The sequence below is a fragment of the Equus caballus genome, chromosome 4 (assembly GCF_041296265.1).
Source record: "Equus caballus isolate H_3958 breed thoroughbred chromosome 4, TB-T2T, whole genome shotgun sequence".
In the NCBI taxonomy this organism is placed as follows: domain Eukaryota; kingdom Metazoa; phylum Chordata; class Mammalia; order Perissodactyla; family Equidae; genus Equus; species Equus caballus.
In genome coordinates, this window is record NC_091687.1 from 23,811,472 (window position 1) to 23,828,239 (window position 16,768).

At 32.8% G+C, this 16,768-nt stretch overlaps 1 long non-coding RNA gene across 1 annotated transcript in view; it reads left to right on the forward strand.

Moving 5' to 3' along the window:
* Positions 1–2,256: 2,256 nt before the first annotated feature.
* The window catches only part of LOC138923724 (uncharacterized), a 29,089-nt gene continuing 14,577 nt past the window's right edge, over positions 2,257–16,768 (forward strand). The window contains exon 1 of the long non-coding RNA XR_011437768.1: positions 2,257–2,446. This is a non-coding gene — a long non-coding RNA (uncharacterized lncRNA). The remainder of the gene's footprint in view (positions 2,447–16,768) is intronic.

The following is a 16,768-nucleotide window of genomic DNA, read 5'->3' on the forward strand; positions in this document are numbered from 1 at the left end:
CATATAACATTGTATAAGGTTAAGGTGTACAATACAATGATTTGATATATGTATATATTGCAAAATGATTACAGTAAGGTTAGCTAATATCCATCATCTCAAGTTACAAAAATTTTTTTTTCTTGTGACGAGAATTTTTAAGATGTAGTCTCTTAGCAACTTTCAAATATATAATACAGTATTATTAACTATAGTCACCATGCTGTGCATTAAATTTCCAGAACTTATTTCTCTTATAAGTGAAAGTTTGTACCCTTTGACCACCTTCACCCATTCCCTACTCCATCCTCTCTGGTAACCACCAATCTGTTCTCTGTTCCTGTGAGTTCTTCTTTGTATATACCCTCATGCATGGCATAATGACATTTCAGTCAACAACGGGCCACATATATAATGGTAGTCCCATAAGATTAGTATCATGTAGCCTAGGTATGTAGTAGGCTATAATGTATAGGTTTGTGTAAGTACTCTCTATGATATTCGTACAACAATGAAATCACGTAACGATACATTTCTCAGAATGTGTACCCATTGTTCAGAGACACATTGACACATAACTATACATACCACATTTTCTTTATCAATTCATCCATCAAGAAATTGATTTTTCCATGTTTTGGCTATTGTAAACAATGCTGAAATGAACCTAACTAGACACTTTTTCAAAGATGATATTCAAATGGCCAACAGGTACATGGAAAAATACTTAACATCACTAATCATCAGGGAAATGCAAATCAAAACCACAATGAGATATCACCTCATACCTGTTAGAATGGCTAATTATCAAAAAGACAAGAGATAAGTGTTGGCTAGGATGTAGAGAAAAGAGAACACTTATGCATTGTTGGTGGGAATGTAAGTTAGTACAGCCACTATGAAACCAGTATGGAAGTTCCTCAAAAATTAAAAATAGACCTACTATATGATTCAGCAATTTTACTTTGGGGTATATATCCAAAGGAAATGTTATCATTAGCTCAAAGAGAGATCTGTACCCCCCGTGTTTATTGTAGCATTATCTACAATAACCAAGACAGAAAGGATTATTTTCCATTAAATGGTGCTGTGGCATTGGAGATCTATGTGTAATGATAAATATAACATGATTTCTATCACATACCACACATAAATAGCAATTCAAAATTAGTTGTAGCTATCTAAGTCAAAGGAAAAATAATAAAGCTTAACCAATAATGTAAAAGGAGAGTTTTTGATGTATCAGTCGATAAATAGTTTTATAGAACACAAAAAACAATAGGTATAAATTTAAAGATTGATACATTTAGCTACATTGTTAAGAAATCTTTGTCAAACTACGCTATTAAGAATGGAAATGAAGTCATCGAATGGGAGAAGATATTTGCAATACAAGAAAAATTGTCAAATAGCTCATATTGAAATGTATAAAGACTTCCACATACATATGAAATCAGACAAACTAATTGAAAAAAATGTGTAAGAGACTTCAATAGTCACTTAACACAAGAAAGTATACAAAAGACTAATAAATTTCTAGCCAGGGAAATACAAAGGAAACCTTCATTGAGAGGTTACTGGTGGATACACACCAGAAAAGCTGAAATTCACATGACTCATAATGGCATGATTTAGAAAGAATGTGGAAAAAGAGAAACTCTCTCCCAGCTAGCAGGACAGTAAATTGGTGTAATTACTTTGGAAAACGATTTGTCTATACTTAATATGTTAAACAGATACAAATCCAATGGTCCAACAAATCTACAGGCATACAACCAACAGAAATGAAGGCAAGTGTGTACTAAGAGACATTCAATTTACTTTTCAGTACATAAATTATATTTCACAATTAAAAGGTTAAAACATAAGAAAAAAAATGCAAAGATTCCACAGTGTATCCAGGGTACATCCTTAGTAAAGGATCACTGTCACATTATGAATTTCCTGGGCCATAGGTTTGCTGGCATTTCATATCTCAGCAATCCTCCTGTTCCTCTCCAGTTATGTAGCAGTCTTTGTTTTTCTTTTGTTTTTGCAGGTGCGATTGGGGAATGACATTGACCCAGTTCTATGGTAAACACTGATTGCTTCTGACAAATCAAAGTCACACCTTAGTTAGAATCTGAACTAATCTAATCATGAGTAAGCCATTCAACAAACAGAATTTGTATAGCTAAAAGAATTGAATTAGAAATTGGAGTCTGATCCAATTAAACTGAACCATGAAGAGAGATTTATTGAGACTTTTGTGAAACAGCATTGCTCAATCATCTGAAAAATCTACCAGAAGTCATGAATTTGAAGCCTGGAGCTGTTACCACATATTTTCCTGAGTGTGAGAATCCAGACTTAGGTGAAAAAGAAATCTGTCGTACTTGAAGAGAGAGAGAAACTGGGTCTTTGCCAAGCGTAGCCACTAAATCAAAGCAAACCCAAAGCTTGCTCTACCTACGGACTTTGTAGTTTGGTGAGTGATTCAGTTCAATTTTTTTGTTATTTGCTTAAACTGATTTGCATTGGTTTTTTCTTTTGATTACTTGTAGCATTAAAAAGCCCTAATTGACAAACAGGAACCACAAAATTGCATATAATTAAGATACTATCATCTGATGTGATTGAAAGAATAAATAGAAGACTATTCTGAGTTAACTATGTATTTATGAGAAAGAACACTGCTCTGACATTTAAATCAGTCTGAGACCCAGCTGTGAGCAGAATTCGAGCAGAGTATGAAATGTGACCTAGGGTAAGGACATAACCCCTTTTGGTTTTAGTTTTTCATCTAGGAAATGAGGTTAAGATTAGAAATATATTTCATTGGGTTTTCAGGATGTGGCATTATAGTTCAGCACTTAAGAGCATAAACACAGAAGCTGAACAAAGTTAGATCTTAGTTCCAGCTGTAAAATGTGGATGATAATAATACTGAGGTTATAGGATTTTTTACAGAAATTAAAGGAGTTATTTTATGCAAAGTATTTTGTAAAGTATTGAGCACTTAGTATGTTCCCAAAAAAATCACTATTAATATTCATAGCATTATTGCCTCATGTATAGAATGAAGCAATTTGGCTTATATAGATTCCAAGGTTCTTTCTACCTCAAACTTTGTAATCAATGGTTCATGAAACCAGTCATTTGGAAAGACAAGGAAATTCCAAGAAAATTTCAGTATCTTATGTGAGTTTGTCAAATGGATGTATTTATATCTATTGGAGTAACAAAATTAAGAAAGAAATTCCTCTGCTGTCTGCATTCTCATTATTCGGTTGAAGGATATGAAATTACTATTTCTATTAGTCAAAATGGCCAAATAGATTGCTGACTTCCCCATTTACATTTAGAAGCAAGATTGCTAATTTGAGACTGACTGGGAAGAGATCACTGGTAACAGACAGTGCTGAAGTTAAGCTGGCCATTCTATAAACAGTTGATCCAACCAAAATACCACTGCCTTAAGCCCTCTGTCAAGGTTCCCCTGATACATTGAACTGTGCTTTGAATTCACTAACAAAAATCTATTGTAGCGTCATGTTTTAAATTAGACAATTATAGGAGCCATTTTCCCCACCTGTTTACTGTTATTTTTTGTAGTAATTAAGACGTAATTTTTATTGTTGTTTTACTGTCACAGGGAGTCATATAAAAGTTCTGGTCAGGAGGGAGTTCTTAACCATAAAGTTTTTATTTAAAAAGAAAGAAGAAAGAAGGCAAGAGATGCCCATTCTCCTAAACTATTTAATAAGCATCTTTTCTAATACGCTTCATAATTTTTTGCTGGGTATGATTTATCTATCTGTCTACCACTTCTTGACTATTTTATATAACTCTGTAGTTTTCAGATTATCAGTTACATTATGAATTTAATGAAATGATGATAGATTTTGACTTCTTGTGTGTGTGTGTGTGTGTGTGCGTGTGCTGAGGAAGATTTCCCCTGAGTTGACATCTGTGCCAATCTTCCTCTATTTTGTATGTGGGTCACTATCAGAACATTGTCGCCAATGAGTGGCGTAGGTCCACACCCAGCCTAGGTTTTGACTTCTATAACATGTTTCCTAAACCTAATCTGATCAACAAAATATGGACTCAGTTCAAGAGGGTCTAAGTTTTTCTAAATAATCACAGGTAAGAAAAGGCTGAAACATGGATCTCCAAAGTCTCAATATCATCTTAAATTTTGGCCATAGCATTCCAAGAAATTTGTTTCAACGCTCATAAATTTCCCTGTGGTGTTTGCTACTACGTTAATTTTGCTTTGATTTAAAAATTATAGAAAAATAAAATGCTAAAAATAAGTATAATAGTAATAAAATTTAAACACTGATCACTCAAAAATAAAAAAATACAGCCCCTATGATTTTTTAAAACAGGTCTTACTATTGAATAATGAAATCTCAAAATCTATCTTAACATTAAATATGCTCATATACATGGAAGAAGAAGAATGTATTTCATCATCTTGATGTTAGAATTGTTTCATGTTTAAGTCAAGATGTTTATTTATATACACAAAATACTTAACTATCAATTAATGATTAAATTGTGTGAAAAATGTTTGAAAGAATGACAGGCGGTTTCACTTTTCAATCAATCAGTATAAAATCATTTACACACAAGGAGGGGGAAGATAAGAAATTGTTCAGTGAATTTAAAATATGGAACGCAGAAAATTTAATGATCCAAGGCTCAAAAGATGGGATCATTTCTTTGTAGGAAAAGCATAGTCTCTTAGGAAATAGAACATGCAAGCCCCACAAGATCCGTTTCTTGAAGCATTCTATTCACGTAAGAAGTCTTAGTAGGTATTGTTCATTGAGTGGAGTGAATTTTTCTATTTCTCTCTGCAGTCTGTGCTTTCTCTCAAAGAAAATAATGCATTCCAGTAGGAACTGAGAAAGCAGCCTTAAATTTGTCTCCACATTGATGACTACCACTGCCTATCAGTCATTACTGATTCTTAACCATACATTGAAAAATTTAATATAAAGTGAGGTCCAAATGAATGTTAGATAGGCAAGAAGCTTCATAAATAAACAAAGCAATCTATATTTACTAGGATTTCACCTGAAATGTATGTAACAAACAACGGCAATGGAGTGAGTTTTACATATTTGAAGACTAGTAAAGTTCTGACTTATAGATTGTTTTTCTAATTTTCATTTTTAATATTAGTTATAGTCTTCTTCATGTATAAGTCTAGAGTGCAGGTTTTCTAAATTTTTTTATTTTTAAATATAGTCAAATCCCTTCATTATTTCCTTTTTTATTTCACACTTTGGGATCATTCTTAGAAAGTCATCCATAAATACATTACCTGATAGTACTTACTTCACATGAAATATTTCACCCTCCTAGATTTATTTTGATTAATAGTGTAAGGCAAATACCTAATTTTACTTTAAAAATTATTAGTCCGTTGTACATAACCATTTATTAAATTAATATATCATTTCTCCACTGATTTTATATAAAAATCTTTTTAGCAGAGACTCAATCCATTCATTAATGATGTTTATTTTCAGTGCTATGGTTATTAGACAGAGTGCTAAACTTAGGGAATACAGTGATAAGCAGCAGACAGATCACTTCCCTTGAACTTCAGCATATGGAGAGGGAAGACATGTTAGCCAAGTATCACACACAGAATATTGGAAGAGAGTGTATTAAAATGGCACCTGACCTAGATAGAATGTGAAGGAAGACTTCTCCAAAGAAATGCTACTGAAGTGCAATCTAGTCGATGAGTAGGATCAAATTAAATAAGCAAAGAGGCATGCTGGTGGTAAAAGGTTCCAGGCACAGGGCATCACCTATGGAAATGCCCAGTGTTTGGAGGCAGATGATCTAATGAAGCTATAGAAAGTTAGTGTGGCTAGAGTGAGAAAAGAAAGGGGTAGTGTGGTGGGGAGTAGGGCTGGAGAATGGGACAGGAGTCAGATCATACAGAGCCTTGTAGGACAACGTAATGAGTCTCTTCACAATGTAAAGTCAACTAGAAGCCATTGAAGTGTAATAATCATGGGTTAAATGATTAACAGTTTACTGAGGAAAAGTGATTCTAGCAGCAATATGAAGTGCAGACTGGAGGGTCGGCTGGACAGAGCTAGGTGCGAGATGATGATATATTGGACCAGGACGATGACATTGAAATAAATGCTAGTAAATGGATTCCAAAATGCTTCAGAATATAAAACATAATGACAGATTGGATAAAGGAAGTAAAAGTGTACATGCATAAACACTAGCTTTTAGATTTATATGCATGAATGAATAATGATGTCATTCACTGAGTGAACATTGTTTGAGAAGGTGGAATGTATAGACTGTGAGTCCAGGCTTAGTTGATTTTTAGGAGACTGAGTCATCTAAAATAGAAGTTACCAAATTTTGTCTGTAAAGGTCTGGATAGTAAATATTTTGGGTTTTATGTGAGACACATAGTCACTGTTACACATTCTTCTGTTTACTTACTTTTTCTATATCTACAATTCTTTAAACATACAAAAACCATTCTTAGCTCCTGGGATATAGAAAAAAGGGGGCAGGATTTGGGCTGTGGTTGCAAGCTATCAATATGAGTGTCTGGAGTGAAGACAAGGCCATCTGAGTTAGAAATGTGAATGTTTAGCTTTAGTTATCGTCAGTGAGTATTTATGCAGTAAGTGAAGCTATGGATATAGATGAATTGGCCTAGGGAGAAATTGTAGAATGAAGAGAGAAGAGAGACTGTGACTGAGCACTGAGGAACTCTGATACACAACTGTCTAGTAGAGAAAGAGAAGCTTCCAAAGAACACTGAAATGACTATCAGAGAAGTGGTAAGAATGCGATGTCATGGAACTCAATGAGAGTCAATGGAGATTGTTTTTAAGATGGGAAAAACTCAAAAACCTTAAATGCTGATGAGACAGATTAAACTGATAAAAATCTTAATTCAATACTGGAAAGATATTTGATAATGAATGTTTTCTGATAAAGTAGAAGGAGATATAACAATTGGACTTTATTTATAGGAGATACACATCCCCTATTACAGTAAAAAAAAAAAAAGGAGCGGGGAGGAGTGCAGATGGAGGTAGGTTTGCAGATGTGGTAGCAGCTAGTTCCTATCTGGAGAATGTTACTTGACGAGAGTGAATGGACAGGTAAGGAGTGGGTATAGTAGGTTTAAGAAAAAAGATAGAGGAAATTAGTAGACTTGCTTGGTAGTTTAAGGGCCTATAAATTCATAAATTCATGGAAGTACTTTTTATTTCTCTGAGATTTTCTAGAAGTGTTTAGTGCTCTGATATAGGGCAAATATCAAGTAAAAACAAATGAGCAAAATGATATATGCACTTATCCCTTGACTTATCATGCTCCCAAATAAACATTAGCAAAAATATAAAATGATGTATGCATAAAATTATTAGTATGGGCATTGTTTTAGATAGAAAGTATCTATGTAAGAATAGGAAGACCTGTTCTCTCTTCTCTCCCAACCCAATCATCTGGGTTTTCCTCTGTTTGTAATTTCATGCTGTAAATAATGTAATAAGTATATTCTGTTTTATAACTTACTGAATTCTTCAATACTTTTTCCAATAGGTTCAACCAAATAATCTGAATTTAAGATAACTGATTGTGCCAATATTTTTCATTGTACAAAATGTAGAAGGATTGTAGCCATAATTTTAAAAAGTAACCCTATGTCTTCCAGATGTACATAGGTTGAGGGGACTCTTCCAAACATCAGGCTAATTAATCATTTTTTATTGTTACTAAATGCATTCATTTGTTCCTGGTCATATTCAACTGTTACTCTTTCTTGCATCTTGCATGAATGTAGGAATTTCTTTCCCTTCAGCCTATGTGGGTAGTAATTCTCATCTTCTTCCCTCTCCACCTTCACTACTGTGGCCACTGTGGGATAAGCAATTAAGCTATAACTCTTGTTTGTGTTCTTTCTGAACCTGGGAGATTTCTTTATTAGTGTGTATGTGTGTGTGTCTAGAAAGAGACAGAAACAGAGTCAAACAGAGACCAAGAGAATGAAAAGGAAATACACTTTCTAGGACCCAAAGTCAAAATTTGAAGCAACAAGAATATTTAGATTTGGGGCTTAAAATATAAACAGAATATATCCACACAAATGACAACTAATCAATAATTCCATGATGATGTAAGTCTATATTTTATTTGTATGGATATGTGTTTCACACTATATAGTTATATTAAAACATCAGTGTACAATACAATCTGAATATTAAAATTGCATTTTTAGAAAGTTTTGTGTATGGACATCTCATAGAAAATAATTAAAATCTATACATTATCATATCACTTTGTTTTGAGTACGCTTATAAGTAGCATTGCTTTCTTCTAACTAGCTTCTTGTAATATTTGATTTACTTTCCAGTGAACATGAATTATTTTTAAAATCAGAGATGAAATAAAAGCATTTCTTTAAGACTAGAATGCAGACATATTTAAATTATTGATGTAAAAGGAAAACTCCAAATTAATTTCTGACTGCAGCATACCTAGTATCTAACAATTCAAAGTATGCTTTCTTCACTTGTAAAACACTAATGCAAAACTGCAGTTCTCCTTACACTTAGCCCAAAAGTCCCCAAAGATATTTTCAAAAATAAAAGGTAGGAAAAGAATGCCTGGATTCATTTTTTTTTTTTAATTTTCTGAGCATTCGAACAAAGCAACATGACAAAAATAAGAGACGCATCCATTGAAAACAGGAGAACAAATTTTTCATTGTACATGATATGGTTGTATAGACAAATACCAAAAAAGTAAAATAAATAATAATAGAACAGGGACTGGCCCTGTGGCCCAGTGGTTAAGTTCACGTGCTCCCCCTTGGTGGCCTAGAGTTTCACTGGCTCAGATCCTGGGCCTGGACATGGCACCGCTCATCAGGCCATGCTGAGACGGAATCCCACATAGCACAACCAGAAGGACCCACAACTAAAATATACAGCTATGTGCTGAGGGAATTTGGGGAGAAAAAGCAGAAAAAAAAAAGATTGACAGCAGTTAGCTCAGGTGCCAATCTTTAAAATGAAAAAATAAAACAAGTAAGAGTCCACTAAGATGGTAAATTGTAGAATAGATATGCGAAAATCAACTGTTTTTCTTTATATTAGCAAATATTTTTTAAAGTTAGTAAAAATTCATCTGTAGTTCATGCTAAATTTTGAAATTGAAATAGTGTATTTTCCCCACATGATTAATTATATCCATAAAAATATTTAAAATCCACATTTCCCACTAAATAATATTCAGCTACTGAATATACGAAAATGTCTTTCAAGTAAAGAATTTGTTATTTGGCTGACCCCAACAAGTACTGCTCTCTTAAGGAATGGCAGAACAGCACTTCAACATGGCAGAGAAGCGAGCGGGGGCCAGCACCCCTCCCAGTTATTATCCTCGTGTTAACTGACTCAGTTTGCATGGAACCCCTGCTTACATGTGAGCAAATCCACAGGAAATCACACTTTTCACATGCACGACTTTAACTAGTTGTTTTTCCCCCATGAGGCACCAATATATTTTAACATATATATGCCAAAGGAAATAGAAGAATAATATTTGCCAACTTTTAATAATGAGGTACTTGTTTTAAGAGAGGAAGACTTGCAGATTTACTAAATAGCTTACTTTAAATAAAAGCATGCACAGGAGTTGAGCTTAAAACAATTGCAGATAAAAGTATTTAATTCAAAATTCAGATATTTCATTTTTGCTTCTGTTTTAGTGGTGATTACATAGAGCTTGTGAAAATTACGTTATCCACTTCAAATGGTCTTAGAATATATTATCAACAAATATTCTAAAAAATAAATTTGCAAATAAATGATTCATATAGCCTGAAATAAGATGAAGAAAGCAGGAAGGGCTGCATATGTGACACATCATAACCTGTTTCAAAGTTTTGCATGCTCCCTACCCTAGCTGGATATGCTGGCGCAGAAAAAAATAGTGCAGAAGAAAAAAGTCACTACCATTCAAGAAATAATTACAAGTAAAATATCTTCAGTGTATTCTTTTAGTTTCATATTATTGTTTCTCTGTTCTGGAATGTCAGAAAAAAATATTACTGCTATCATAAATGAAGCTATATGAGATACTTTCCAAAGTCGTAGAGACTGAATAACGCTAGGGTTATCTAATGAATACCATAAGTGTTTTAAATGGGCCAATTTAATTTGTCCAATGACACAAGAATGCTGTTATCCATGAAAGACCTTGTAATTAAGCTGAGGACTGTTTTAGTCCATTAGCACAATATGTATCACAGAACTAGAGTGAACTAAAGCCTTCCAGTCCCGTGTGCTGCCATGGGTAATAAGACTTCTTTTTGTCTACAATTTATATGCTTTATTTCCATTTAAATAATCAGACAGCACTATTGGATATAATATATTTGGTTTTTGCTGCTTTGTATTTTCAGTGAATCCTGGAACACTGTAAATACAAAATGGGCGGTCCTATAGAATTGTTGGCAGGAATCCAAATAATGATCTTTCTGTCATGAAAAAATAAAATCACGTCAGCAAGATTTCTCATCATGTGACTCTGGAAATCAATATCTAGCAATGTTTTCATAAACATCACAAAATTTCTTATGTACCTACTTTGAAATAAATGTGGTTACAGGGCCATGTTTTATGGATTTCAGATAAAGTATAGACTATTCACATTGAGTTTTTATTCTACTTAACTAATTTTGAAAAGAAGTTTTCTTATGAGTTTTATTTTACAACATCTTCCTAATTTTAAATTAATAAAGTGGAAGATTAAAGAATATAAAGAAGAAATTAATCTTTCATAATTATGCTGTATTTTTAATCTGCGCATAAAGTTAGACACATATTTGATCCTATTGTGCAGAAGAAGATTATAGCTTGTTTTTTAAACTTAAACTAATAGTATACACATTAAGTATGACATTAAAAACAACTACCTATACGTATTTCTTGAGGGAAATATTTTTATTTATAAAAATTTATTATATTAATTTTAGAAATTACTTAAATGTAGAAAGAAATATTAAAAAATTAGCCCAACTCATGCTACTCACAAATACCCCCAACTAAACTGTGATGTGTATTTCAGACGGTTATAATATATATCTGAATGTGACTACGGTGCATGAATGTGTGAATATACTTTACATTAATGATGTGCTAATAAAAAAGTTGAAACATCTCTTCCAGAGGTTATATTAATATGTCATAATATATTCACCAATTCTTATAGGAAGCTTCAGATCTATATAGATATGAAAAGTGTGGAAATAAATATTTTCATCTACAAACCTTTGTTCAGAATCAAGGTTACTTTCTTAAAATAAACTCACAGGAATAAGGAAAGGAAAAATATAAAATAAAAATCACTGTTGGCCCAGAAATAGATTACTATTACAGTAAAATAACTGCATTAGGATGTTCTGCATGTTTCCTGCAATTCCAATTATTTGGCCCTCTGGATGTACCAAGAGTTACTAAACCACGAATATCTACAGGAGTACAGTAAGATGAATTCCTAGAAGTGGCCTGTGAGAATTTTTGTTTTTGTACCTTGCCATACAACTTGTGGGAAAATTTGACAAGTCTTCAAGGCCATTAGTCATGTATGAAAACCCTTTGTCTTCATACCTCTATCAATGATGGATATCATTGCTATATTCGCAATATATAATGGCCTTTAAATAGAATTTCATTGTTATTTTATTTTCCTTTAGTTACAATGAAATTTGAATATTTATTTAAAAAAAATTTTATCAGCCAAATGGGCTTCTTTAGTACATCACTTGCTCATGTTTTTGCCCGTGTTTTTATTGCAGGTGCTTGTCTTTCTCTAAACGACTTGTAAGATTTTCATTAAGGATGCAATACTTGGGATATGTGTTGCATTCACTCTTGAGATGGTCACATGACTTTATGTTGTCACATAACAATTGCTAATGGTAATTTTTGACGTATGATGTATGGTTTCACTTTTGATATTCTTAGGGAAGTCTCTTTTGTTTCAAGAGAAGTATTTATCAACATCTTTACTATTTATGCTTCATTGTTATTTGCTTTTAGCTCATTTTCTATATTTTGAAACATGGAGTGGCTTAACTATTTTTATTTATTCTTTTCCAAAAAGCCTTTGAAAATAGGACTACTGTTTGAATAACCCATTTTCTCTCTTCATAAACACCATATTTATGATGTAATAAAGAATAACATTCATTTAAATCAATTTTTCTGCATTTAAGGATACTTTCAAACACAGGAAAATAATAACTGATATTTTCTTCAGCTCACCAATGGTTTGATTAAAAAGAGGAGATAAATATACAGATCTGGCATCTTAACATACATTGTGAGATGAGGCTCTCTACTGATCTCAGACGCCACCATAATTAATGAATAATGAAAAGTTATTTCCTTACCGATTTTGCCCAGTGTGGAAACTAGAATCTTTGATTCTACTTATCAATTAAGATATGTCTTGTCCAATATTTATCTATATATACTGACATATGGAGGGCTCCTTATCTCATAATTTTATAAAAACAAGTAGAGACTGACTGAACACACATTCTGTGATGAAAACTCCAGAAGATTTGTTATAAAAACTCATACAATGAACGGTACAGGATTTAAAGTGTATTGAAATGCGTGTCTTCAGTTCCTTCTCATTAAAGACCTAATGAGATTTCTTTATCACAGTAGCTAGAATCTTGCTCAGTCTGAATTTCTTTCCTAGTTTCTCATGGTGAAACTTGGATATAAATTTCCTTTCTCATGACTCTCATTTACAATGTCAGGCAATTCCTAGTTTTTCTTCACGACCAAGGAAGTGTTTAGACAATGACACACCACTCTGTCTTTAAGAATACAGTGCAAGAGACTGCCTTCTCTTTGGCAGTTGTGTTTTATCCATGGGCTCGGCAACCCAGTGTGGCAATGAGGGAGGTGAGAAGGTGGTTAGCCCTCTTTTTACAAAACTAGTCACTTCCTGTTTGTTGTCTCAGGCAAAACTAGCTCCCTTGTGACTTTGCATTGACATACTTTGTATGTTTGTGGCATCATAAAATATCCACCAGTCAACAACTTGGCTAACATTTTATACATTTGAATGCCAGTTTTTATCTTTTCTAGCAAATATGCCAATTCTATTATTTAAATCTGAGCAGTTGGTTTATAAAAGTATAGCTTCTGCCAGAACCCAGCACTGCCCTGAACCATTTTGAATAACAATGAATCCTCAGGGGTCAGTATTGCTCTGTGTTCACTGACAGCTCACATTATTAAAGAAAATGTTTTTTTTTTTTCCTTTCTGTCAAATCAAAATGTGTCTCTACATTTTCTCAAGCAATTGCTTATTTCGAATATCTGTCAGATTTGCCATTGCTATTAGATTAAGGTCAAAGTTGACAACTGAACAGACATTGATAACATTTCCCAATAACCAAAGGGGACAATCCTGATAACCTATTTTCACGTTGGAAACTTAGTTCTTACTTGATTCTACTTAACCACCTAAATATTGTACTAAGTAAGAACATATCTGCTAAAGGTATGGAAAAGCAAGTTTGACATTTAACAGAGACTATGTTCTTTAAAAACATTCTATCTACCATGATTGTATTCTTAAAGTATCATTACAAATTCAAGCTAAGTGTCTAGAAATATTTAATAGAAGTGAATCTAACAGAGAGGCAGTAGTTTCTAAAATATTTATTGTAAGCACACATCTGTTGGTTACACATGACTAGCTAATCCCATCTTGGGACTGATTATGTAAAAATACTTGCACCATATGTCATTATCCTAGAATATTTGCATGGGCAAGTTCATTAACATTTTCACATGTCCTTTTCAAACAATGAAATAATTTTCTTTGTAGAATTAAGAGCAATGCTATTAAAAAATACGTATAAGTTGTGATGAATATAGCATTTGTGGATAATGCACTGATGTCCACACTTATAGTTATTCAGCTGAAACTTGTTCAAAGTCACCTCTAAGATGCTACAATTGATTTTCATGCAAATTTCATATGATAAGATTTAATAGCAAAAGGGAAATGTTTCACAAATTAAAGAAAGAAATTCATTTCCAAGTGCTTCAACATATCTCTTGATTAAATTACTTTCAATAGGATGACTTTATTTTGAAGGTCAAAGGACTTCCAACAAAGAAAATAGAGGGCTCTCTGACCCTCTCAAAAAAGATAACTATAAAGTGCACACATTTATTACTAGAAAAACTCTAAATCATTTGAGACCATAATATACTGTATTTTTACTTTCTTAGTAATATCTCATATATACTTGTAAACATGTTTCCAAAAATAACCTTTAAAAGCTCTATTTTTCTTGACTTTATTTTTAAGAAATGAAAATACTTAAATAATGTTACTCAAATTTCACTTCTATATTTGTTGGATGCATTTGTGTTATTTGTATCTGAGACAAAATATCTGTACTCAACACTAAATATAATCCCAGTTCAAAATAAGTCTAAAAAGGAGCTCATCCACAATAACTTCTCTTCTAAAGCTTCCCAAAGGCTGCTGAGTTCACAATGGTTCATAGTAGACAGCATTTTCTACATTATGTTCTCTCTCTTTGACTGAATACCATGAGAATCCCTGGATTGCAAAGAACTCAGTAAGTAGAACTCTGTCAAAAGAAATATTCTGCTGGGCAGTATGTATTTGAAGTAACTCTAGTCAGAGCTGAAAGACTTGAATTTTCTTGCATTCTTAAAATTACAAACAGAATTTATTTTTATTTTCCACTGCTCTAAGTCTTGCATGCCTTCAGGCATTGTATGGGGATTCAGAAGAATAATGAAATTAGATGATTTTATACTGCATGACATACTAGTTGTGGTAATCAGTGACAAAAAAATATCTTTAGATTTAATTAGTGGGCACTTGTATATCAGGTTTCTTTTTTTTAGTCTAAAATTACTTTAAAGTTTAGTTTCTCCAATTTTGCTCTATATTGTAAACACTTAGGAGAAAAATTTATTATAGCCTCTCACATATTAAAACTAATTACATAAATTCATATATCATGAAAACTAGCACTATTTGTATGGAGACAAGTCCTTATTTGAGAGAGAAATTATATTCACAAAATTAATTTGTTGCTTTAAAAAATCATTGAAAACTGTTTTACTGTTAATAACAAAAGTTCTCTATTGTAATGATAGGCATTACATTGAAAGAAATCAGCTTCTCTCTGAAAACTAATGATGCTCAAGATGTCAGTATGTATAGGTACTACTCAGGAACCTAGAAGAGATTGTAAGAAAATAGAGTTTGAGCTTTTTCTTTTTTAGTCTGTAAACACTTTTTGCATTTGACACAAAATTCATATAGCATAAAATTAACCATTTTAAAGTATACAATTCCTTGGCATTTAGTGTATTCACAATGCTGTGAAACCATCACCTCTTTCTAACTTCTGTGGTTTTTATCACCAAAGAAGAACACTTTGTACCCATTGAATAATCATACCCCACTTTTCTCTCCCCGCATTTCCAGGCAATCTACAGTAAGCTTTCTGTCTTCATGGATTTGCTTATTCTGGATATTTCAGATAAAAAGAATCATTTAAGGGGCCAGCCTAGTGGTGACCTGGTTAAGTTCACACATTCTGCTTCAGAGACCAGGGGTTTGCAGGTTCAGATCCTAGGTGCAGACTTATGCACCGCTTATCAAGCCATGCTGTGGTAGGCATCCCACATATAAAGTAGAGGAAGATGGGCACAGATATGAGTTCAGGGCCAGTCTTCCTCAGCAAAAAGTGGGGGATTTATGGTAGATGTTAGCTCAGGGCTAATCTTCCTCAAAGAAAAATAGTAGTGAAAGAAAAAAAGGATCATTCAATATGGGTCCTTTTGTGTATAGCATCTTTCACTTACCTTATTGTTTTTGAGGATCATTCAAGTTGTAGCATGTATTAATACATCATTCTTTTTACAGCTGAATAATATTCCACTGTATTTATATACCACAATTTATCTATTCATATGTTGATGGCTATCTAGGACATCTGAAACATCGACTTTTTGGCTGTTATAAAGAATGCTGTTCTAACCATTTGTGTATAAGTTGTATATTGCCATAAATATTCATTTCTTTTGTGTATATACCCAGGAGTGGAATTACTGAGTTATATGGTAATGCTCCACATCCTGGCCAACACTTGTTATTTTACATGGTTTTGATTATAGCCATCCCAGAGGGTATGAAGTGGTATCTCACTGGAGGTTTGAATTGCATTTTCTTAATCACTAATGATGCTAAACATCTTTTCAGGTGCTTGTTGGTCATTTGAATATCTTCTTTAGAGAAGTGTCTGTTCAAGTAATTGGTCCCTTTTTAAATTGAATTGTCTTTTTGTTGTTGAGTTGCAAGTGTTCTTTAATTATTAGAGATACTAAACCTTTATTAGGTATGTGATTTGCAAATATTTTCTCCCATTCTGTAGATAGCCTTTTTACTCTCCTGATAATATTTGTGATGCCAACAGCTTTTAGTTTCTATGTAGTCTAATTTATCTGTTTTTTTCTTTTATTACTTATGCATTTGGTGTCAAATGTATGAATCCATTGACAAACCCGAGATCAAAAAGATTTACCCCTATGTTTTCTTCTAAGAATTTTATAGTTTAGGCTGTTATATTTAGATTTTTGATCCATTTTGAGTTAATTTTTGTATATGGAGTGAGGTTAAGGGTTTGACTTCATTCTTTTGTATTCTTTGCCTCATT